The sequence below is a fragment of the Mesocricetus auratus genome, unplaced genomic scaffold (assembly GCF_017639785.1).
Source record: "Mesocricetus auratus isolate SY011 unplaced genomic scaffold, BCM_Maur_2.0 Super-Scaffold_100027, whole genome shotgun sequence".
Lineage (NCBI taxonomy): Eukaryota > Metazoa > Chordata > Mammalia > Rodentia > Cricetidae > Mesocricetus > Mesocricetus auratus.
In genome coordinates, this window is record NW_024429208.1 from 17,036,725 (window position 1) to 17,063,419 (window position 26,695).

Genomic DNA, 26,695 nt, shown 5'->3' on the forward strand with positions numbered 1-26,695 from the left:
AATACCGAGGACTGTCTGATGACTGAAACACTTCTGTCAGATAACCCAGAGTGCCAGGGGGACCACATATGAGTCTTCTATGCAGCATATATTCTGTGCCACACATTCAGTGACTTTAGTAACTGGTCAAATACAATGTAGGTAACAGTATGCCTAGGCTATAAAAATCAGACTTTATTAGCCATATCACCAGGTGAATGAGTTGTGGGGCTTATGGCAAAGAATTTACAGCACTGAACAACTACATCATTGATACAAGGAATTCCAAATAGCCACAAAATCCCTTCTTGTTTCTTCTCCAAAGGACAGTAACTGGTTTTCTATGACTGATGATATTTGCTATATTAACTGATACATTGCTTTCTCTTATTACATGATTGACAGAAGGGATACACAAAAAAGAAATAAAATCCAGTCCTTCTTTGTTTTGAGGATTAAGAATGTAAATAGGGAAGACAGGATTAACACACCTGGAAGCCTAATTGTGTTACAAGAAAATTAATGATGGCTGACACCTAAAGCAATGAGGGTAGAAATTCAAAAGTGGTTGGGGGAATAGGAGTGGATGCCTCAGGCAGTAGTCAGGGTAAGATGTCAAGGACAGCCTTGCAATAGCGTTAGAACTCAGTCTGCTTTTTTTTTTTCTGTGTATGTGGGTGCATGGGGGTGTACATGCATGCGGGCACATAGAGAAGCCAGCAGAAGACCTCGGATGTCATTTCTGAAACGCCTGCCACCTTTTTATTTGAGACAGGGGCTCTCATTGGTATGGAACATTCGCCAGTAGGTTAGGCAAGCTGGGAGGTAAGCTCCAGGAATTGTCCTGTCTCTACCTCCCCAGGACCAGGCTTACAAGCATACTCCGCTGTGTTGGGTGCATCTCAGGTAGGCTGCACGTCTACCAACTGAACCATCTTCCTAGCCCTTCCTTGATCTGGTTCTAAAAGATGGAGGTCTGTGTTTTAGAAAACTGTTAGAAAAAAATGTAGATTTTTGACAATTCAATCCCCAAGTCTCTATTGGCTGGGGTCTGCCATTGCTCTCTCTTAAGTCATTCTGTTCATAGTCAGCCTTACAATGGATTGTAAGAAGACATTAACGTGTGAGCAGGTAGCCAGACTGGGAAGAAGACAGCCAGTGGCTTTGAAACAGGAATGAGCTCTTTTGGACAGAGAGGAACCCATATTTTCTCTAGGATCCACCAACATAGCTACCTGCATAACCAAAATATGTCTCTAAAATGAATCTTCTCTTTGTGGTCCAGTCTTCTCCACTGCCAAGCTGCTTTGTCCCCTCCCTGCTATTCGAATGTTGTCCACTGACTAACAGCTTTAATTGAACAATAAAAGCAAGCCTTTTAAATCTACAACCAGTCCCTATAAATAAATCCTTTGTGGAATTTTATGAAGCCGCTTAATGAAAAGTTTGATTAGAAACTATTAAAGAAAAATAAAATAGATGAAATTTCATCATTTAATCCAACATTACAGTAGTGTCATTTTGATTTTTATTTACATTGAGATATTCAGAGTCGAGTAAATACATCCTGGTTTTAATGAACTATCCTCCTTACTTGGGAAGGTTATTTTAGGCTTGAAGGGTTTTGATAACATGCCATCTGCTTTCTTCACTGTGTTATGCAAGTCCCTTCCTTGCTTACGGTGCTGTGTAATGTCTAAACCTATGGCTTGAGCATAAATTGAATCATATTAATAGTGAGTGATTGAAGAGTTTCAGCCCCCACATCCTGCCCATATTCCTCTATCTTGTCAGTCATGCTGCTCTGCTGGCCGTGTGCTTTCTTAGCACAAGATAATTGACTATTTAAAAAAAGAACTAACACATTGGACTCCCCATTGAAGCATTATGGGAATTCATTGTATGGCACATGCAATTAGGAAATGAGATTTTTAATACCAACGATGGGCGCCTGACATGAATAGCATTTTGGTTTCTTCGTATAAAAATCTTGGCCACAAGTGTGGTTCCTGCTCCCACTGTCCGCTTTAGCAATCTCCCAACCCGGACATTTCCCCAACAGCTCCACTTCCTTCTCTTACCTAGTTATGTAATGATTTCTGTTTTGTAAGATGTACTCTGGCGTTTATATGATGTGTGGTAGAGAAGAAAACCACGCGGGCAAACATTTCGTCTGTTCTTTGCAGTTAGAGCCCTAAAAGGTCCGCCGCTTTGTAATGTGCAGTGTTTACAGTAATATCATGCCAATTGATTTCACATGTGTCAAGTGCTGACAAACTAAATTCAAACAGAGGCACACAGCGAACAACAGCGGGATGGAGACCGTCAAGATACCAGCTCCCATCAGAGAAGTGCAAAGGTAGCGCCATTTCCGTAAACACCAAGACTTATGAAGTAGGGGAGCATTAGATGTCTTTAGATGTGGCTCGGTGTGTGTGTGTTTGAGTTGCAGAGACATCAGAAGCAGAAGTCATGCTTTTTTTTTTTTGGCAGTTGGGGTGTTTGTGTGTTTGTTGACAAGAGAACAGGACAGAGTGAAGCATGACTTTGGTCAGCCACATACAAAGGAAAGAGATGAGATGGGCTGTCATCAGGTATTTGGTCCTTGCATAGACACCATGCACTCTGGCCCACAGGGAGAAGAACTTGGCTGTTTCTATGCTAAGACACACATTCCACTGGGGATAGGGTGTGGAAAAGGACTGCAAGATGCAGTCAAAAAGAGTGCTACACTCACATGCAAAGAGATCAAGTGCAAATCCAGGCTCAGCCTTCTGGTTCTCTAAGGCAAATGCCGTGAGGCCGCTTTCTTCCCCCATCTGTAAACGAGACAATCACGGTCGTTTTGTCAGGTTCAGAGTAAGCCAATCCCGTCACTTACACACACACACACACGCACGCGCACACACACGCTTGCACACACACCAGGAAAGAAGGGGTCATTGAGAACAGTATATAAATACCTTGGTATGAGATAAGAGTGTAGGAATGGGGATCAGTATAAGACTGTATTCTGTTCCACGGTGTGTGCCTCTGTTGGATTTGGTTTGTCAACACTTCGCATATGTGAAATCAACATGTTCCTATTGGAGTCTTTGGTCTTAGTGTGTATTCATAGGAAATCATGGTGTTCATTGAATCCTAAGGGAATCCCTGTCTGCACATCATAGTACGTTTTAAACTCTTCTGAGTCTGCACTGAACTTTGCCCCTTCCCGTTTCCTGTTAGTTGAAATGATGACATTATAGACAAAAGAAGTAAAAGCAAAGGGGAAAGCCAGAACAGGAGAAAGGATGAAATCTTGAGTTTTTATGAAAGGAAATTAAAAACATACGGAACCATTAATAAAGCATAAAGGAGAGCTGTTTGCTGCCTCTTCCCCTCGAAACATCACGTGCCTTCCTGGAAATGAAGGGAAGGCAGTTGTTGCGTCAAGGATCATGGAAATTTGTGAGTAAACTCTGCTTGTTTTTTTCCTTACCAAAATGGCTTTCATGGTCACAGAGGATTCTGATGATCAAATGTCTCTGCCCCTGGCGCCTGTCCACATTTGGGATTTCACTGTCTGTGGTGGTCACCAATCTCCCAAAGGAAAATGAAGCAGTTATTGGTCGTTTATTGAAAGTGAGTAGGAAAAGAGCTGGGCTTCATACATATCACTGTTTGTGCAGAAGACCTCGGCCTGCAGAAATCTCACTGTGCCCCCTGGGAGCTTCCTCGAGTCTGCTTATCCCTAGAGTAGAGTCTAAGTAAGTTGCCCTGGTACCCAATGCTGTCAGGCTAGAAACAAAGGAATGTTTGGGTTCTGATATAACAAAGTGAGCCAAACCCACAAAGTCTGTAGGTAGAGGTGTATGAGATGTGGTGCACTTACAGTTAACACGTGGCTTCTGCCTCTGGAGCTGGGAGTAGAAGACTGACTTCAGGGAAGATCCCCTTGGTCAGAGGCACTGGGAGCCTGGATCTCAGCTGGCTTAGGGATTTAGGGAAAGAAATTGCATGTTGCTACTCTAAATTAATTTAGAGACATGGTCTAAGGAATGTCGTGGATTAGTGCATTTTTTTTTTCTTTTGGGAGAACTTGAAAGAATATTTTAAAATAACTTGGGTGCCTTTTGTAGCTGAGAGGATTCACTGAGTTACTAACCACTGTTGGACTCTTGGGTGTGATACCTTCACCTTTACTCCAGAAGAAAGAGACCATGTCTGTGTTGACTAACCCTTGACCTAGCATTCCATCCAGAAAATAATTAATTCTCCATTACAAAACCAAGATCCATATATTCCCCTACTATAACCAGATTTTTTAAATAAAAAAATAACAGTTTAGGATGCAGTTAGGTTGGTAGAATACTTGACTAGCATTTCGGAAACTCTGGGTTTAGTTTCCGGTGCCAGCTAGTCTGGGAGTGGTGATGCATGCCTCTGATTCCAGCACTTGGAAGGCAGAGACCTGAGGATTAGGAGTTCAAGCTCATCCTTGGCTATGTAGTATTTTGAAGCCGGCTTGGGATACAGGATACCTTGTTAATTACACACTTACACACACACACACACACACACCATGAAACAGCCAGCCATTGAGAAAAGTGATAGACAATAGATAGTATCTTGGTGAAAAGTAAGGATGTTGGAATGACATTCAGTATCTTTGCTCTATTTAAAATTCTTCTTAAGGGGGCTGGTGAGATGGTTCAGTGGTTAAGAGTACTGGCTGCTTTTTGCAGAGGATCTGGGTTCAGCTCCCAGCACCCACACAGCAGCTTGTCTGTTCTAGGGGACTCAATGCCCTTTTCTGGCTTCCATGGCACTCATATGGTGCACCTACACAAATGCGGGCAAAACACACATACACATAAAATAAAAAAGGTAAATCTTTACTTTTTAAATTTTTATTTTACTTTTAATCACATGTACAGTTTGTGTCTGTGTGGGGGTACACGCATGTGCATGCAGGTGTTCTCAGGTCTCTCCCTGACATAGGAACTGAATGCAGGCCCTCTGAAACATGCTTGAAATCACTTCCCCACTCTACCCCAATAAATAAATCTTAAAACAACCAAACGGCAACAACAAAAAGCTTTCTGATACATGCTACTCTCTGATGCACTTCCTTGTATCCTGCCAGGGGAAATTGATTTTAAGTCCTTCTCTTGTAGCTGGACCATTTAGAGACACTCACATTATAGCTTCAGTGAGGGACATACAGCGGATCCCATCCATCCATTCAGGGTCTGCTCCGCACCTCTTGTCATCATTACTATTTCACCAAGCATGGTTCTGGTTCTGGCGAACGATCAAGACAGAATTTCCCTGGATCTCAAATTGCTCACCTTTTAGTGCATGCCTAGGAGAAGGACAAGACATAACATAGTTATGGACCACACCTCACAGGAGTACACCTCCATAGATTGCTGTGAAGATGGACAAGTATTACCAAACTCCCCATTATTATTAGAAGCTTTTACTTCTTATGTCACCCAACACAACCACAGCTACACACTAGAAGCCACAATGAAAACACCCACAAAATTGCTTTACATCTACTTGGGAAGATGAGGTATGAGTTGGTACTAAAAGTCGTTCAACATCTGCTGTAGCCAGAAATACTTGCTCGGCTGTCCCTTTGGAATGTGTTCCCCCAGGCATCGTGGATCTCCTCCTCCTGATCTTTCAGACCTCTGTCCTACTGTCTCCTTCCCTGAGAGACAGTATCTGGCCATCCCTCTTCCACAAGTCCAGCTAAGTCCCATCAGCCAACATGTTATTATCTTCCCACAACTCATCATTATCTGAAATTAACTCCTGTAATTGTTTATTTACGGGTCTACCGTCTGTCTTCCCACTCCCCCCACACGCTACTGTAAGCCATTGGTCATGTAAACAGCACGTTTTCTGCCTTGTTCACAGCTGTGTGCTCAGGGACCAGGAGAGTAGTTGCATACCATAGGCATATAATAAACCCTGGTGACATAAGGGAATGGATACGTATGCACTTTGGCCGCTGCTCTTCCCCATGCTGTGAATAAAGATATCAGTGTACAGCAAGTGACGTCGAACAGCCAGCGAGTGGGTTGGACCCCGGGATTTGAACCTAAATTGTTTGACTCCAAGCCTGTGGAGTGATCTTTCCCCTTCACTTGACGCCTCAGAAAGGGTGTGTCAGCTGGAAACAGACAGCTGACCGCCATCTTCCTAGATGAAGGATTTTCACTTGGGTCCATGAGCTTTGAGTGAAGAGACTGATGTATGTGGGAATTGTTAGAACAGGAATGATCTGGAAGCATTGAATGCAATGAAAAGCACTGGTTTGGAATCAAGAAGTCCTGATAACCAGCTGCCACCCTCTCCTCTCTGCGATTCCTCTTTCCCTGCTCAGCCCATGCTGTCCTCTGGTCTCACACGGTCACCCAATGTTTTCCTTCCCCCGTTGAGGCCATCACAACTCCTTCCTCACCTGACAAGAAGCTATGTGAAGGCCCTTGAAGATCTGGAGCGGTTTGAAGTTTAGAGACTGGAGGAGGCAGAGAATAGGAGCCCCATATTCTCCTGGACTGGAGACCCAGGCAGCCAGGCTAACAGGACTTGCTCCATACACCTCTCTGTCATTTTCTTCTTAGAACGCCTTGGCTTTCCCAACTTGGCAGCCTCCTTGAATGAAAAAATTATAGGCCTAATTTCACAAAGAAAAATGTGTGCAAACTTTCTGCCTCTATCACTTCTTTATTCCTGTAGCACACAAATCATTTCCCCTTCTTACAATTAAATTTAGCTTGCCATGATTTGGTAATGGGTTTTTCGAAGGAGGCAGAGTCGCCAAGCTCTTGGCACAGGGGCCAGTTGGGCTTGCCTATTCAGGGAATCTTCTCATCGGTGCCTGGCATGGGCCTCATTTCCCTCATTTAGGCTTTGTACCCCCTTTAGAAGGTGCATAGAAACACCCTCCCTAACAGCCTCTTCTCCTCTTCTCTGACGACCTTTGTTGCTGTCCAGTGGTCATTTTGGAGGACTGAGGAACAGGTGAGATGGTCAGAAAAAGACCAGGGCATTCTCGTGGTCCTGGGTGTTCATCCATTCGCTCTCTGAGCACTAACTGTGCTCAAAGCAGAACTCTGGACATTGTTGGGATATTAGTTAAGATATAGAGCAATGGCCTACTGCAAACACCACTTACTGATTCTCTTAGCAGACTGACGTTCTGCCGCTGAGTGTCCTCAGAAGGGTTGAGCAGTTCTCACAGGGTCATAGACCCAGTACACTACTGAAGCAGTTTTGTTGATCATTCCCACCCAGCACACAGACTCGGGGCCCGTGCAACCTTAAAATGCACGTTCCTGCACAGGCCTTCCAGCCCTCAACACACAAACAAACACAAGTGTGTACACATACAAAGACCTGCTGGCACACTTTGGTTATACAACAAGAGGAGCTAAGAGTCTCTTACTTTGAGTGCCAAAGGAGATGGCACGAGCAAGGCTTGGAAGTGGTAAATTTGGACCAGGTAGCAGCCCCTGCAGGACATTCTGCTGGGGAAATGGAAGAGATTGGGTCAGGGTTAGCAGATGCTTGAAAGAGGGTCCTGGTGCTGGTGAAGCCTCCCAGGGAGGTAGATCTCTAGCAAGATCTTGAAGGATTCGTGGAGGAAGCCATTGTGAGGGAAGAGCTGGAAAAGGCTCTAGACTTGTAGTGCAAAGAGTTTGTCTTCTCTGCTGCTTTTAGCTTTCAGTTGCTATTAAGAGCAGCTCCCACAAGCAAACTTGTCTCCCTGGATGTCACCTTCCCCCAAAGAAGCATGTGCTCCTCTGTCCTTCTCTCAGAGACCCCACTGTGGTTAAGGGCTCACAGAGCCTGACTTGCTTCTTATTAAATTGGATCCTTCCTAAGATCTCTAAGAAAGGGGAGAAGGGAGGAGGCTGGGTATACTGGCTCTTCAAAGGGCCAATTCCAGGCTGGAAAAATGACTTCAGAGTAATCATTTTTAACATTGTACTCTATGTCCCTGCCTTCTTACTCAACACTCACCCAGTCTTTTTTCTTTTCTTTTCTTGTTTAAAATTTTAATGTGTGCATGTGTGCTGATGGGCCTCTGTGTCTGTGCCTATGTGAGTGTGAGTGAGTGTGAGTATGGATGCTCATCCACACATGTGTGCACATGCATGTAGAAGCTAGAGGTGGGCCTCAGTTGTTGTTCCTCAGGAGCTACAAAGCTTATTTCTAGAGACAGGACCTCTTCCTGGGCCACAGGCCTCTCAGATTAAGTTAAATTGGTTATTGAACCTCATAGGCCTACCTGTCTCCAGCTCCCTAGTTCCAGGATTATAAATGCATGCCATTGTCCCTGGATTCATACTTGAGTGCTGAAGATCAAACATAGTGTTTTCCAATACCCTGTCTTTGTTGTCAAAAATAAGACACTACGAACTTGTGTGAAGGCCTACACACACCGATGCCCAAAGTGCCAAGGTCCAAGGACAACTTAAAGAATCCTTCCTCTCCTTGTACCATGTAGGTTCTGGAATCAAACTGAGTTTGGTAGCAAGTGCCATTACTCACTCCCAGAACCATCTCCTTGGAACCCACTATAAACCTTTGGCCTGTTATTAAAATTATTAGCCTTACATGTACTTTTCATTGGATTCTAAGGTCCTTCTTGGGATAAGAATCAAGCCATTATTTTGTGTGTTGTAACAATGTGTTTGTTGAAATGATGGAGAAACCACTATTGGAGTCCAAAAGGTTTCAGCCTGCCATCATACTTACCTTCTTTCTTAGATAAGTCAAATGTTTATTGCCCCCCCCTTCAACTTCTGCTCATGGTAGACTGAATTCTCAAGGGAAAGTGTTAGCTCAAAGACAACACCGTTTTTTCCCTCAGCATTTATTTACCTTTTCCAAACCCATAAGTATTTTTCAGAAGTTGATCAACATCTTTCACTGAGGATTGTTCATTTGCAAGGATGTTTAAAGACTCTGTAATTTGCTTATCTCCGGATTGTGCTCTTGTCTATTTTGACAGGGTGCTCCAGACTAGCCTTGAACTCTTAATTTTCTGGTCTCAGATTCAATGCAGGGATTATAGATGTAAGCCACCATATCAGACTTTAGCCTATTCTCTTGATGCCAAACTTCACACGACAAGGGCATGCCTTGGTCAACACAGTAACCATATCATATCCATATCATATAGAGCTAACCAGAATTCTCCACTCACCAAATAGCCCCCTTCTCTCATCTCCATTGCATAATAATTTAGTGATGGAAACAGAAGAGAGGGAAACAGCTCATATACTTTTCAAAATATTTTTCTCATTATGGAAAATTGTTTCTATTATGAAAAATGCTAGCATAATAACAATAATAACTGCCAGTCTTCAGTGAGATGCACCATATGCCAGGCCCTATGCTAAGCCCTTTCCACATGTCTGATGACCTAATCCTTAACAGTTTCACTCAAATGAAACTCCCATAAAGCATTTCAAAGGGGGAAAACACCAGCTAATAAAAGGTAGGTGGTGGTCAGGCTGAATTCCGGGTCATCTGATAGGCCTCAAAGCTCCTATACTCTTGCCTCTATGTCATCAATAATCTCATCGATATCTAGGTTCCACTCTCGAAAAGTCATCAATAGTCTTACATACGCTGTCATTTCTAGCTAGCCATTTTTTGGAAGCATTTTCAGTAACTTGAGAACATCCTGTATACAATTTTGCTGTCTTTAAATTTTCCTTATTAGAAATAAATAGTCCCTATATTAAACATTTTGTGAACACCGCTTTAAAACGGTTGTTCAATATTGCATAAAATGAGTCTATCAAAATTCACATGATCTTTCTACTTGAAGTTCAGATCCCTTTCTCTGTGACTTTGGTAGTATGATGTGTTATGTCCATTTAATACTGTCGTGAACATTTTTAAGCATAAAAGATGTCAACATTGAGATGGTTTCCTTGGGAGAAATTGTAAGGATTTCTATTGCCAGGATTATTTTTCCTGTAAGCAAAGGCATAGATACGAGCTACTCAGCCATGGACTTGGGTTTTGTATGGCCATAGCCTTGAACAAGAAAGTGATTGCAGGCAAAGGGATGATATCACCTATAGCAGTGACTCTCAGCCTTCCTAATGCTGCAACCCTTTAATACAGTTCCTCATGTTATGATGACCCCCAACACAAAATTATTTCCATTGCTACTTAAGAGCTGTAATTTTTCTATGCTTGTGAACAACAATATAAATATCTGTGCTTTCCAAAGGTCTAAGATGACCCCTGTGAAAGGGTCATTTGACCCCCCAAAAGGGTCACGACCCACAGGTTGAAAGCTGCTGTACTGGAGAACCCACTAGAGCTATGATCCCTGAGAGTCTGCCACTGATCTCTCAAATATGAATGAATAATGTCTTGGTACAGAAATGTTTTATTTGTCAAATGCTATATATTTACAATGAATTTGTTGTGAGCAAAGTGCTGTTTTGAAAAAAAGCATTATGGAAGGGCTAAGTCAAATGAACATATACATTTCCTTGCATACTTAATTTTTCATGATGAAGGCATAAATATTTACTCTTGTCAAGTTTAAAGAATATAATATAGTCTTCGTAGTCAGCGTGTCTATAATAGATCTTCTGGATTTCTTCCTATATGATTGAAATCCTTTATGTGTTGACCCATAGCTCCCATCCTCCCTACACCTATCCTTGGTAACCATCACTCTATCCTGTATTTATTCATGTATTTTCGCTCGATTCCACCAACAACTGGTAACACTCTATATCTAGCTTTCTGTGCTAGGCTTATTTCACTTAGCATAATATCTTCCAAGTTCAAACCATGTAGTTGTAAAGAAGATTTTCTCAGTTTTTAAAGCCAAGTAGTATTCCCATGCGTATGTGTACACATACCACACTTTTCATTATCATTCATCGGTTGGTTGACATTGACAGCTGTTGCTTCTGTAGTGTATCTAATGCAACAGTGGATCTGGGAATGTAGGTTTCTCTTCTACATAATGATTTCATTTTCTTTGGATATACCCAGTAATGGAATTGATGAACCACATGACAGTTCTATTTTTAACTTTTTGAGGAACCTCCCACATGTTTCCCATAACAACTGTACAAACTTACATCCCCTCTGTGACCAATATTTTAATCATACTCTCTGCCCACTTAACATTCAGACAGTGCTGTAGAAATGCCTAGAGCCGAAGTCCTTCATAAAGGGAACAGTAGGGAGGTGACAGAGTATTACCTCTTTTCTAATTGGCCTGCAGTGAGGTGTGGGGAGCGGGGAGCATGAGGAGGTGCAGTTTTGGTGAGGGCAAACATCGGGTGGAATGTGACAGGAGAAGCTGTAAGGGTTTCTACAGCTACAAGTTCAGCAGCTACAAGTTCCAGTCAGTGGTTTCACCTGAGTACACACGCGGAGCCATGAGCATGAAGAGCTATAAACTATGTTTGTCATTATGGAGAAACTAGGAAAAAAATCACAGTAGACCAGACATCACACTTCTCTGGGTTCTTAATGTGAACAGACCCAACAGGGAGCCTAATGAAATCCATTCACTGTTCTGGGTCTTCATGTCGAGAATGAAAATATTGGACATGTTTGTAGTGCTTTTGGGGGAACCTCAGGTCCCTTTGAGAGTCTGATAGAAGCTTTGAGTCGTCTCATAAAAAATGTTCATGCAAAATGTAATTATTATAATAATGACTTTGAGCAATGTTGTTAGTAAAAAATAGGACAGTGAGCAAACATAGACCATCCTGGATATACTTTTAAGAACTGAAGGAATGTATGAAACCTGAGCTGATAACCCCTGGATGAGTAGACCTTCCAGATATTCTCTGTCTTCACATGCATGCATGCTATTGGTGAAACAACCGATACTTCTAATAATTCTCCATAAAAATTCAATGTTATTAGGTAGGGTGGTTCATATAGAATGATAATGATATGAGCTCATACCTTTGATTAAGAGTTTAACACGTGTCAGGAACTGAGTTATACGCTTAATATACTTTGTGTGGTGTCTGCCTAAGGAACGGTGTATATTAAATTAGTTCGAAGTTTAGTGAAGTCAATCTTACCTAACCTTTATTGAGCACCTACTGTGGTTATTGCCCTCATTGATTCTCCCAGCAGCCTTAGAGAGAACCAAGCTGTTGAAGGAGGTCATCATCCAACATGCTAATTAACTGGGTACTGGGTTTCATGCTATGCTATTCTTTTTAGTATTCTGCTGACCATTCTAATTCATTAGTTAGTTCAAGAATCTGACTTATGCCCAGCTTATCTGGGAGCTTTGTGCAATAGTAGAAAGAAGTATTCTCTTATAGGGAAGCCAGGGCTGTTCTTCAAATATACCTGCATCCTTTTGCTTGTGACTTCAAACATGATCTTTCACCTCCCCTGGCCCAACATCAGCTTAGCACCCACTGGTCCAACATCAGCTAAGCACCCACTGGAGGTGAGATGTTAGATTGGAAAGCTGGTGGGATGACAGGATGTCTTTTTTCACTGAGATTCCCACCCTGTGTGCTGTGGGTCAGGATAGGGAAGGTAAACTCTCACTGATGGTTTGGTCCACTCTGCTGCAGCTTCATGGTGGGACATGACCACTTAAGCACTTGTGTCTTTTGTGAGATGATGGCAGACTTAGCGTGGCCCATACCACTGAAAGTATTTGGGGGAAAAATAAATAAATGCCAACAAAGTTCTATAGTTCACCAATCTTAACACCTCTTCCTGTAGAGGCATCATTGTTATATGCACCATCTGGCTGATACAATGCAAAGCACTGCCAAATAGAAGGATGAAATCTATTGGTTGCTGCATCGCTGACTCTGGAGGTAATGAAAAAAATGTGCATCTTGTCATTGAAATTCAGTATCTTGCAGAGTGATGTGTTAGAGGCATTTAAAGAAAAACACTGTAAATATAGATTATCTCAAAGTCAATTTTCCCTAGTCCATAAGTCTATTGACATTTCACCAAGCCTAGGACAGGCCATGTGACAGGACCCAGTGAATCAGAAACACACTGGTTTTTGGCATCTGTCTTCCCAGCGACTGTTACTAATAACATGTAGAAGAAATATTTTGGCATTTTCCTTGATACTATTTTCAACTCCTGTTAGTATAAATATTTAGGGTGTTTTAGTGCAGTGAATTGAATGCAGTAATATTGTTAGTTCTTTTATCTCAGGGCTGGACTATTTGAACAGTATGCCTGTTCTTGTAAGAGGCTACATACAAAAGGCTTTGTGGGAGTTTGAGATGGAAACGCTTCTCAGATGTTGCTCATGGTCAGATTCTCACCAGTCTACAAAGTATGCTAATTATACACAGGGCTCTGAGGGGAAAGAGTGAACTCAATATTACGGTAGAAACTTCCTCAAAACAAAAACAGGACTCCATGTCAAGGGTAGTGGCAATTAACACAAGTATCCCGTGCCTTCTGTGTGTGCACACACTGTTTAGTTTGTGTGCACACATTTCTAGAAATTCAGAAACTGCCCAGGGCGTGTACATTTGCAAAAGTAAGGCATGCTGTTAAGTACTTCGCCCCCCCCCCACCTCCTTTCAAAAATAGAAACTAAAGAGTTCTGAGTCAGGCTACAGATTATTTGGCTAGTTCAACTGAAGAATAAGTTATTAATGACGCCCAGATGTTGTTGTTAGTGATTGGTTGTTTTCAGTTGTGAAATAACATTGTGTGTGTGTGTGTGTGTGTGTGTGTGTGTGTGTTCAAAGTGATGTTTCTTGCCGAGCTCTACAGCATCTGAATAAAAAGTTCAGTGGCAGAGGCGTTTGCCTGTCCAATGGCATTGCCAATACGTGCTTGCTTCATTCTTTATTTTTAGTGCTAACTGCTTTTCCCATATGTCTAAAAATAAGTATTTGCAAGCTTTGCATTCTGCTGCTCATTGTAATACACAAAATATTTGTACATGGAGCAAAACGAGCTGATAATGTTCAAGATGAGCTATTTAAAGAAAGTAAGGTTTGTGTAGTAAGAGGAGATAAAATACATTTTTATTAGTATAAATGTCAGAGAAAGCCATTCATCTTATTTTGAAATAGTTTTAAAAGAGTGGCCAGATAGTTTGACCTCTGGAACAATTTAAATACATTTAACTGGGAGGAAAAAGATTCTGTGTCCAAAATAGTGTGTTCTGCTATGTATTTGATATTGTAAGTGGTCTTTGGGAAATGGAGTTAGTGTCTGGCTATCAGAGACAGAGGCCCCTCTGTGTGGATCACAGAAGCCCCCAACTTCTCGAAGGTCTCTCCTCCTGCCTTTGAGTTTATTCCAGCTCATTAACACCTCTGCCCCAAGGCTGGCAGAGAAAAGTAGAGGAAGAAAAAAAAGAAATCACTTCTGTTGCTCTTAATAGTCCTTGGAAAGGCCAGTTTATGAGTGAGACAGAAGCCAGTGGAGAGAAGAAACGCGAAGATTTTCTGCTTTCCCTTTTAGTTTTCCTTCCTTCCTTCATCACAGGTATTCAATATTTGACTTGAAGACATTTCCACGAACCTGATACCAGAAAGCTTTGCTAACATAATTGTGTATCACGTCTTCCCTTGACACTCCCAGAGACAGGGTGAGTGCCAGAGAGTTCAATAGTGACCTGTCTCCCTGAGTATGACTGCCTCCTGTGCTATTTTCTCCCCTAGACCTGCCCCTAACTAGGGTTTCACACAGCTGGTGACGAAATGAATCCAACTTGAAACCTAACTACCTATGTGACAACTTCATGGTACGATCCATGCCTTCCGGCCTTGAACTTGGTGATATTTGGCATTAATGAAATTGGTAGATTGGGTTGTTCTTGTGTGGGTGTCTTCAATTGTACCTACAATTCACCTGGAACAATCTGGGACCAAGGTGTTCTCTTATCAGGACAGGTGCTGGGCTGATACCACGTCTTGGATTCTATTAGAAGGCGACAATACAGTCATTCTTCAGTCTTCTGTCACCCTTGCAGACATGCATTCTTTAAGCACACTGGCTATACCACCCTCCAATTTCAGCTCCACTTTTAGACCAACCATGCAGCTCAGAGATTTGGGACTTTGTCATGGAAGCTCCACCATCAATCAGAATTCCAAATTGACATTGTTAAAGTCCCCGGAGGTGTTGAGGCTCTGGATTCAGCAATTATTGTGAATAAAAACCTTGCAGCTAGCTAGGGTGAATGCCAGAATTCCAACTACTAACACAATGGAAAGGGGAAGTGGTTTGTGTTAGATTATGGTCACACTCTTCTGATTAAACCCACTCAAAAAAAAAGACAACACTGTAATATTTTCCAATCACTGTTTATCATGAATTACGTCAGCCTTCATTTAAGTTGCTATTATTTCTCCTTAATGTTTCTCTGGTGCCTGCATAATTTACCACACTGGCAGCCTCGAGACTATGGAATAAGCTTTCACAATCTCTGTACAATAGTAAAGAACATGGCGTGGTTTCTTTTGGTTGTTGTTGTTGTTAATTATTATAAAACTCCTTTAACATTTTACAAAGTGACATAAAATATTGTTGAGGTATTTATGGCCCAAACTACTTTTACATGGCTCAATTCTGCCTCTGGCTAGTTCTTAACTAAAGCAATCATTTGTGGCTATCAGGCTGCCGGAGATATTATGTCAGAACTAGTTTAAGACTATTATTATGTATCACATGTCAGTACTTGAGGCTGCCTTTCAAAAAAAAAAGCGTAATTTTCATTTATGCTCTTTTAGGGATTGACAATTTATAAGCTAACTTGAGTTCCTTCCAAGGTGTACCTATCATCTGGGAGCCTGTCTCAAGCCTCCCGTCATCCACTTTTAGTCTCTTTCCTGTGGATTTAAGACCTCTCCAAAGCAAATGTTGGCAAAGGTTGAATTTGTTTCTAGGGAGCCACAGAATTAGCTGGGATTGGTTAATGGCCCATGGCTGGGCTAGTTCTGAGTCGCCCAGTGTGTGGTTTTTTTCAGGCAGAATTCCTAAGTGTTGGGACCAAAGGTAATGACCCCCTCAGTGGGGGGACAGTCCCAACTCATGGATGACCCTGCCTCACCTACTCAAAAAGGCTATCCCAGCTTTCTGTGAAGGATGGCCCATGGAGAAGGGCTGAGAGACATGAGTTTCCACAGATCTGCCCTTCCAAGCAAACTTTCAGTTAATGTTTTGCTCTGCCAGGCTCCAAATCCTGTGTATTTTCCCCCACCTTGCTTATTAAAGCCCGAAAGGAAGGGCGTGTCCAAGCATTTCACAAAGAATGAAAGTGCGTTAATGACTCATGTGAACAATTACCCATTTTCTTAACGTATAATTTCTTAATTACCGTCAACCAAAATAATTTGCATGATAATATCCTCAAGCCCCTCCCCCCTGGTGTTCCAAAGCCTTAGCTTTGAGTCAGTTTGATCAATAATCAGGGGAACTTAACTCTTTCCTTCTGAGTGGAATGACAGGATATTCTTCACAATAATCACCCCCGACACAATGGGCAGAAAAATCTTGCTCTCCAGTAAAACAAACAGTTCTGGAAAGGGCTTGGGGCATTTTCTTTAGCTTGAATTCAAGGAGGAAATTGTGACTTTTGTGAAACTTGCATAAATTTACATGTATCCTGTCAGGGTTTTAAAATTAGACAACATGCCTGAATGCCCTGGAAATGAGTCTGCCATCCAGATTTAGAGAGCTTTTAGCTTTTTTTAATTAAAGACATTTTCACAAGCCAACACCAGAGAAGCAGCGAATTAAGCATTACATAAGAACACAGCAAAGTTGGAGATTTAATGAGTGAATATTATGGATTTATGAAGGAGATAAAAGGTGTGAAAGGAGCAGTTATGGGGAATTTTCTGCATTTTTTTAAGTGTAAAAAAAAATCAGAGAATTCGAAAAGGCCAAGCTGCCATTTGCTGTAGCCCTCATTCTGGAACTGGTTCAAAGCTCAAAAGAACGGAATGTGGGGTTGTGATGCTCGCTAATGAGCACTCGTGGCAGTGAGCTGGGATCATGGGTTTGTCACAGATATATACACACATACATATATATATATACATATATATATTCACATGCACATATTTGTACATGTATATAAATCCATGTATATATATGTATATACATATATATATATATATGGGATTCAGAAGACAAGATTCATTACCACAGAACATTATGAGAAAACCCCAAACAATCATTGCAATAACCACATTTATGCACGGCTCCACACTCTATCCCACAAACCTCTTTTCGGGATGCCCCAATAGCTGCTGATCATGAAATACTGTTATTGAACATGTTAAACCATTTAAAGAAACTTAGACTAAATACTGTCAGCTCATGTTTGCTTTCCTAGCATGTTCCTCATTTATTGAGAAATTTGGAATGTTAAACATCTGGGGATAGCATGGTGCACACAGATCCATCTTTAAAATGTATATATTTCAGAACTTCTTTGGTGTGTTTATTTAGAAATCTGGGGAAACTGTAAACATGTTGGAGAATATATGTAACATTTGAATATGAAAGAGAAAGTTGGGCATAACTGAAAACGCAAATTTCATTTTCTGTAGGTATTACTCCGTCGGGAGGAATGGCTCCTGGAGTTAGAGAAATTCAGGTTATGATCAGGGCTATTAACTGAGAAATAGTCCCCCCCACCCGCTCATGCCTTGCACCAAATGTATGAGTCAGAAAAGCCCCATTCTGGCCCCTTCTGGGTATGAGATTAGATGTTTATATCTTTAGAAATAAAGAAATAACTGGTTCATTTCAGCAGTTTATGACATGGTTGGAGTTGTACATGCCAATTACATAGATAAACTAGAGCACAGCCTGGCCTACACACTACGGTGCTATTGGCCTCTGGTTCTAGCCAACAGTTAATCCACATATTTTAAAGATTTTATTATTATTATTTATATGTGCATGCACGTCTGTGTATTTTCCATGTCGATATGAATGTCTGTAAAAGCCAGAAGAGGGCATCAGATCTCCGGAGCTATCAGTTATGAGCTGCCTGGTGTGGGGGCTAGGACCTCTCCATCTCCTAGCCTGTATAATTTGTAGCACAACCTTTTACATCAACATAATCTTGGTATTGGAGATGGTGGGATATAGGAATCAGAAGGTCAAAGTCATGAATATGTCACAAATACCATCCACTGGGAAAGTAGAAATGAGGACAACCCGGGATGGTACAGCCCTTTTCAGTTCTAAATTTTATATTGCATGTCCATGTTGGTAGCACTCAGACCCAGGGCTACCTATAGCCTCACAGTCCACATTGATTACTACTTCATAACTGCAAACTTGCTACTGTTATGAATCATAATGTAAGTTCCTTTGGAGACAGATGTGGGGATATATTGTATAATGGCCACCTTCCTTGCTTCTCCGATCTTCAGCTTGAACCCCGATATCTGTCTCTGGGTTTTATTATTCGTGTTACAGACAGAGGCTTGTCAAAGGGGTCCCATTATATAGTGTGAGAACCACTGGGATAATGCTTATGAGCCAAGAATCAGACATTTGAAAGTAACAAGCTCTTACTAGAATGTCAGGCATTCAGACTGCCATGACTTTGCCCCTTATAAGTTTGGTGAGCCCTTCCCTCTATTGCTTCCAGCAACTCCTGTCCATAACATGTAATTTACATGCCCTGGAAAGAGAACCACTATCTTCACACATGCATACATGTGTGACATAGAGCCCTTTTCACTCTCCTAATACAAAAAAAATGATGTGTTTAGTCACACATGGTCAAGCTACTGCCACATCTTGAGTCGTATTCTTAGACCAGAAGAATAATGTACTGCCAAATTGAAAGTCATTCAGTTTAAATGGATTTGAAAGAGTACACAGGCCACGGACTTAAAGCAGATGGTCCAATCAGAAACAACAGACTCTTGGTCACATCCAGAATAAAAAAGTAAGAGGAAATAAAAGGCTAGCTATCTGCCACCCTGAAGAGAACAAGCGGGGACACGGACATCAATAAACTTCCGGAGGCCTTACCTATACAATTAAGGCTAATTCTTCTGGACCAAGTTAAGTTCCACCCCAGCCACAGATATTTAACAAACTCAGGCTGTTCCCTGCATGGTGCCTTAGATGCCTTAGAGGATGCAGCCAGCTGGGGAGACTAGGGTCCATCTCTGAGCCAGTTCCTGGAATAAATTTTGTGTGATAATGACACTATGCAACAGGCCAAAGATAATGCTGGTATCTGCAGTAGTTAGGGCAGCTTCCCAGGGGTCTTTGGCTTCAAGGATGACAGGGAAGACTAAGACGTGTTTGCTCACACTAAGTAGGTGCTTTTTGTTGTACATAGCTTTAACCCTGACAAGACTTTCTCAGGAAAGGGCCCTTCATCTTCACGGGCTATGGGATAACAAAGGTCCGGGTAAAATATTCTTCCCAACACTGAGATCAACACTTCGGTTCAGGGTTACGAAGTGTTGCAGGTAGCATCCACAATGGTGCTCTCCTCTCTGTTCACATTACCACAGCGGCATCTAACTGGCACACGTGATCCTCCTTGTTTCTCCAAGAGCCTCTGAATGCTAGGAGGGAAAACCAAGAGCCCGTAATGGTTGGACGTGCAAACTGTCTCTGGAACTTGTGGAATGAAATCTGATGGAAGATTCTAGAACACACCAATAATTACTTGAATCACTGGCGCCCTTCTAGCATTGTAATAGGATGCTGAGCTCCAGCCTTCAGGGGCCTTAAGAAGCCAGGTCTTCTTATCAGCACTGCTGTTGTGGACTCACCCTAGAAATAGAGGCCACCTGTTTCTGTAACTCACCTCAGGCTATGCTAGGATTTGCTCCCTTCCTTGTTTGTGCTGCTGTTTTTAAGTTGCCTAACTTTTTTGAGTTTTCTTATCTTTCACAAAAGAGTAACAACACCTGCTTCCCATGGCTGCGGCAGGGTTGGCCAGGATTTTATCATGTGTGGGAAACATTGCACTGAGCCTCCCTCTCGTCCTATGGTCTTTGAAACGAGATAGTAGCATTTATGGTCAAAATCAGAGAGACGAAGCTGGCGTTGTACCCTCTCCTACTTCCACCCTTTAGACTCTAAAGTTTAGAGTCTTAGACACAAGAGAGTTTTTAGCCTCTAAAAAAGATAAGTAGGATACCAATTTAAATGCCTACCTGATTGCACAATGTTCTACTTTTTAATCTTGTTTTCCTTAGCATTAAAATTAAGATAATAACGCTCATAGCATAGATTCCCCCATTCATTCATCCAAGTCCATATGCTTTTTTTCCTGTCCAAGTTACCACTCATCAATTCAACCAATGTGTAAGGAGAACTTAGTATATACTGGGTACCTCGGTAGCCCTTGATTCCACCTTACTAATTCTGTAGACATAGAACTCCAGTTTTCGTGAATTCTAGACAATGAGGGTGTGTAGAGTCAGCAAGTCATCCGTGTGTGTGTGTGTGTGTGTGTGTGTGTGTGTGTGTGTGTGGTGTGTAAGAGAGCGAGTGTGTGTGCTGTGCTTAGGAGGCAAAAGGTTGAAATGTAGAACACATCTGACTCCCCATCTGACTAAAGCTCCACCTGTTGTCTTTGTGGCAAGAGTCACGCATGCTCTGTGTCTGCTGTTTAATGGCCACACACCCCCACCCCGCTCCTTTTTTTTCTGAGACTTATTTCAGAAAGCAGGGTAGAAGGGACCTTTCTGTTGGGTTTATAATAGCAATTACAGGCTGATAAGGGCAGACCATTCATCAAGCACCCATACCTCCGGACTTTTATCTCTTTGGGTCAAATGTTTCCTGATTGATATTGACTCCCATATCTTAAGCAGCTCTGAACAGATAAGAGGCTAGAGACGAGATTCCTTTGAAGGAGATTTGACAAAATTATGTTTTCTGATTTTTCCCCCTTTTGAGAGGGAGATTAACTTCCCATTGTTCTTATTAAAGAGTACAAAAGCTACCAAACCATTGAATTGAAGAAAATCTAGAAGAGTTTCCATGGGTAGACATTGACTCTGTCCCCGTTGCATGCAAATGAACACCCACAGTGCATTTCATTCCTTGTTCTGAAATTGTTTGGACAGAACTTTTTAAAATATTGAGCATGGCCCTGTACCAAGACACTTAGGAATACACAGTGCCTAAAGAATGGGCAAGCACTTGGCGTACATAAAGATCCTGCTGGAAACTGCTGTTGGAACATTGTTTTAAAGAGTGGGAGGACAGGTTTGGGCACCTAAGATAACAGCTCTCCATTGAAATGACCATGAACACTGTGATGAGTCAAGTATGGACACAATTAGAAAGTGTACCACTTCATTCTGAACAGTAAACACCTTCCGGAAGTGTATACAAGTCAATTAAACAAGCAATACTGTGGCCGGTCACATAAAACTCTATTCAATAAAATATGTCATCTAACAGAGAGAACCGCACTCTTTTCTCTCAACTTTACAACTTGTGATTCATTCCTGCTGTGTATTCTCCTTCAGCCAATCTCATGGTAAAGGGACCATTTATCATCCTGGTTGAATTCAATGACATCGCTCTGGGCTGACTCACATGGCTATCTTTAAAAGGAGTTTGAAATGGGGGAGATTTGGGGTCATTTTTTAATGGCTTTTAGGGATGGCGGTTCAGATATGTCCACACACCTTTATTCATTATCAATTTCTCTACAAACTCAGTCATTTGGGCTCAAGTTATGGTCTTGCTGCTCAGCCCTATTTGTGTCTGTTGCCTAAAATGAGCTAGGCGACCTGTATTGCTGCGTCTCCCACAAGAGCAGCCGGATATTACAAAAGAGGAGTAATTAAAAGAACATACCAAAGACAGATGTCTCTGGAGCATGCCACTGCACGTTGCAAAGCCGAGAGCCACACCACAGCTCCTGTATTTACACAAAGCCTTGAAGTTGTCTCTGTCTAACGAAACAAGCTGTCTCATACAGGCTAACACCAGGCCAGTGAAGCCAAAGCACATGGAAAGCTTATTTGCATTTAAATAGCAAATTGGAAAAATATTCTAAGATATTTGATAAATATATTCCAAAATGATTTTCATTAAGTGGAAGGCCAAGATGGATATTTGCATACAGTGAAGGCCTTGTAAATTCTCTATCCTTGGAATGGGTCAAAAGGAAATTGCTGAATAACAACAAGCGGGCTATCCTAATAAGACCCCTCAGTAACCTCTTCTCACTACTTCAGAGGGGTTCAGACCCCAACTGGCTGAGTTGCTTCATGCTGAATACTTCTCCCCATTTCCCCACCAAGCCTATGGACCACCTAGCCAGGCAGAACTCCAAAGGCTTTCTCTCCCCCACAGACTGAGAACTGTGGTTCTTGGATTTTCTGTATTACCTGCGAACAAATATAGGTGAACAGGACAGTTTGTCTACCCATTTATACATATCCAATTGACATTTGTTGCTTAACAACTATGTCATTGTGTGGAAACCCACATAAGGAAATGGGGACGGTGTAATAAAGAACATAACGTAGTGTTTCCTCCAGGCACTCACATTCCAGGGTGGAGACTTTTAAATTACAATGATAATGATGAATAAATACTACCGTGGAGCAAAGTGAATCCTTCCTGTCAGATCTGGTAGACAGAGAATATAGTTTTAATGTTTTTTTATTATCCCCCTGAATATTTTACTGGAACCCACGTAACAGGGCCTGGCACATGTTACCAGTGACTAATATATTAATCCCACTCTCCCCTTCAGCTGTGTGGGATTGTCAGTTGAGTCAGGGTTTAAAAATGGGACTCGGGGAGATTTGCTCTAGATCTGTTGACTAATATCAATTAAGCCCCAGAACATCACACACAAATTGAAAGATGCCTTTTTCACTCTTCTTAAAGACCCAAAGATGCACCTAGCCAATAACCTGTTCCGTGTCCTTAATAAAGAACAGGCTAATTAAAAATTGTTTGCTGCCTGAAAGTGAATACATGAAGAACCATGTTTTAAAATTCAGCAACTTCCTTTGGCAGAAGCGGTCAAATGTGAGCTAGGGGGAATGAAAGGAATAACCGTGAGCTTTTTGTCATACAAGGTGACACATCCGAATGAAGGCTTGTGTCGCCCTGACAAGGCGGGGGTGGGGAGTGGGGGAATGGGGGGAGGTGGATGGAGACCCTGAGGAGAGTGGACAGCCGGGTTTAGTGTCCATAACACATAAACGGAAAGGACCAGAGTTATGTGCCTTATGTGTGTTATGTTTTAAATCTGAAATGCCCCTGGAGGTTCATGCTGGGACTGATTGCTTCCATCTGGTGGCGCTATTCTGGGAGAGCTGTGGGGGCGGGGCCTAGCTGGCAGAAGTAGGTCACAGGGGGTGGGTCTTTGAAGGTTACCCCTTGCTCTGGTTTTGCTCTCTGTTTCCTGATGAGTCCTAAGGCGAACACTCCTGTCGTGCAGTCCCGCCACCACGAACTGACCTGCTCCACGGTGACGATGGGCTGAGTCCTTCTGAAACTGAGAAAGAACCAGAATAACTTCCTCCCAAAGTAGCTAATGCACACTAAGTTTCTTCCCCTCTCTGTCTCTACTGAGCTGTTTACTGGTCACCACGCCACATCTTGGCCCAAGCCCGGCACTGCCATCTTGAAATCTCCTTCTGTAGGTCTGTGTGATGTGATGCTCTTCTCTGGGTTGGGAGACACAGAGGCACCTCCTTCAGGTTCTGTACAGCCTGGAAATTCAGGGCTTTCCGTGAAGTTCTGTGGTGTGTTGTGTCCTTCACTGAGGCAAAGCCTTTGCAGGCATGCTTCCTGAAAAAGAAACTCACCATATGAGCCCTCAGGCTGACTTCTCCCTCCCTCACGCAGACCCGAGTTGAAGCATCACTCTTCGTAGAGATCTTTCCCGATGTCTCCATGAGGTGGGTGCCCCGGCGGCGCTCCCAGAACCCTTACTTTTTCCTTTGTATCACTTACATCTTTCTCAGGAAACATTAGGAAACACCGTGTCCCCTGTGTGTAGCTCGATGATCCCAGGTAGCATCGAGTAAGCTGGGCTTAGTCTGTTGTAGTTTGGAATACTAGTTGACAGTGTTCACTGAGCAAGCTTATGTGGGGTGCACGCCAGTTGCCAGCCCACTCTACTCTAGATAAGGCCCAGCTTGCTTGCATACCAAGTCAAAAAGCACGGAGCCAGGGCTGGGCTTCTGGGGATGCACACCTTTAATCCAAGCACTTTCCAGGCAGAGGCAGGAGGATCTCTTTAAGTTTGAAGCAAACACCAGGCTAACTAGGGCTCCATAAGGAAACCCTGTCTGTCTCAAAAACAGGAAAGAATAAAGAGAAACATCAGAGAGCCGAGTCTAGTAGCCATGACTGTGTGTGGGGCAGGGGTGCCTTGGTCACCGACTATTGCCTGTGTGCTCCTAATGTCTCTGTGTCTCAGATTCCCCCTTTTGAACTTTGATAATGGCACTGCCCAGCTCAAGAGGGTACTACCTGAGGCCTTAATGGTGGCAAGGTGCCTAGGCATCAGACTCCCACAGAAGTTTACAGCATCTCCCCAGACTGATCTGCAAGCCTACTCATAGGACTGTCTGGCATCGCAGGAGGTCCACAGAGAGGGCTAGGGTCTGTCTGTCCAGAATATTCCAGAGCCATGATGGTCTCACCACCATTTTCATTCTCTTCCTCCCTCCCGCCCCCCTAACCCTTTGGCACATCACACAGGCTGTCCTCCATTCCAGGGAACCCATGGCCTCGCCTGCTTGTCTCTGTTGCTGTCCCAAGCAATGGTGAAGACTGAGGGTTTCAGCTGTTTGTGAATTTGCTTATGCATTTTCTCCCTGATAACTCACATCCTCTTTTGGTGTGTCGGGCTGAATTGTCCTCAGTGTTTTTCCAAATTGTTTTCTGAGGGAAGCCACAATCAAGACAAAAGTAGTCAAGAAATCACGTGAGTGCGTGTGTAAGGCCTGAGACCTGGGAGTCCAAAATGCAACAAGAATAATGGCTGGTGACTATCTGCTTGGCACTACTCAGAACCCTGAATCTCTTATTTATAAGGAAATGCATTGTCCATATGTGCCAGATAGAGGAAAGGGGTATGAGATTATTCTCACTGACCCTTCACCCATGCCTTCGTCCATGGCTCGCTACACGTAATATACTAAGAGTTGACCAAGATCTCCAAGCCACAGACTCTAGCTTTGTTTAACTTGAAATGTTTGGCTTTGATTTATAGATGTCTTTGTGGCCAGCCATGACGTTGGAATGTCAAAAAGAAAGTGGGTGGGGTAGGTAGGGAGTGAGGGGTGGGGGGGCATGCTATAAAATGAAATGTACGTTTACTGGTAAGAGACGAAGAACATTTGGCATCAGCGGAAAGGCTGACTCTTTGATGTGGAAAGCAGAAAAGTTCTTTTTGTTTCCATTTGGGTTAGAGAGAGAGATGATCGGTCTGTGATAAGTTCAGCGGGTCCTGAAGCTCAGTGTAATAATTGATGAACCACGAGTTGTCCTGCCCGGAGGATATGCCACTATGAAACACACATGTGCAGGCAAGTGTGGGAGAGAGGCGCCCGGCTGCAGGGAAAGCAGAACATATTGAATAAGAGGAGTTCCACCTGCTTTCTGTGTGAGGCTTTGTTATGTAACAAGGCTACTTACTTACATGTATGAATGGGGGTGCAGAGGAGGGACAAACAGAAAAAAAAACACAGTGGAGGACAAGAATCTTTTTTTTTTTGGTCATGTCTCTCATCCTGTGAGATACAGAAGCTCTCCGTCTGTAGCCACCCTATTCTGGACAGGGGGGCGAAGAAGTAAATGTCCTATCTTGAGTGCAGTGGGGCTGCTCAGTTTTAAACAATTTCTCCCTGTTTTGTTTTGTTTTAATGTTCACGCAATTAATGCCTCCCGAATGGATTCAACAATAGTTGCCTAGCAACCATCAAGCAGTCTATTTAGAAGGCAAAGGGTCTAAAATTGAATGAAGAGCGAATATGACTCAAGCTGTAGCAGAGATGAGCGGGTTTCTGATACCACATTCAAAGCAGACTCCCCCTGTTTTCCCCCAAGCAGCCAAGCGAGGGGCCATCTGGTCTGGCACCCGTAGAGACACACAAATGTCCTGTATATCTTGGACACTTGCAAAGAGGAAAATATACGCTACCAGAAGGATCTCTGTGTGTCATTTGACCGATTTTTTTCCTTCCTTCCAGCAATCTGCCTATGAAATCCCTAACGGTTATGTGTCTGTGTCGTTCATGCTGTTACCTTGATGGGATCTAGAAACACCTAGGAGACAAATGTGATGATAAGGCTGTGGGGGTGTTCCTAGGTTAGGTTAGTTGAGGTGTGATGACCCTCCCTAAATTCGCCTGCAACATTCCATGAGCTGGGGTCCTGGACTGTAGGAAAGGGAGAATTTGTCTCTCTTCTGTTTCCTGCCTGAGGATACAATGCAGGTTAGGTGGCTGCCTAACTCTCTTGTCACCCTTGATGGACTGTACCCTTCTACCGTGACCATATGTAAACTAATATACTTTCATCAGTTATTTGTTGTTTTTGTTATTGTTTTTTTGCTTTTGTTTTTGTTTTTTGGTTTTTGGTTTTTTTTTTTTTGGGTCACAGCAAGGGAAAAGTTACTAACAAAGGAGCTAGTAGTGTTCTAGAATGCCCTAAGATTGATTAGGCATCCTCTCTGGGAGCTAGGTTTAGGGATTTGCAGCCTTGAACTCACTTGGAA

At 42.6% G+C, this 26,695-nt stretch overlaps 1 protein-coding gene across 3 annotated transcripts in view; it reads left to right on the forward strand.

Moving 5' to 3' along the window:
• The window catches only part of Arid5b (AT-rich interaction domain 5B), a 172,959-nt gene that overhangs the window by 85,949 nt on the left and 60,315 nt on the right, over positions 1 to 26,695 (forward strand). The gene's annotated exons all lie outside the window — the stretch shown is intronic.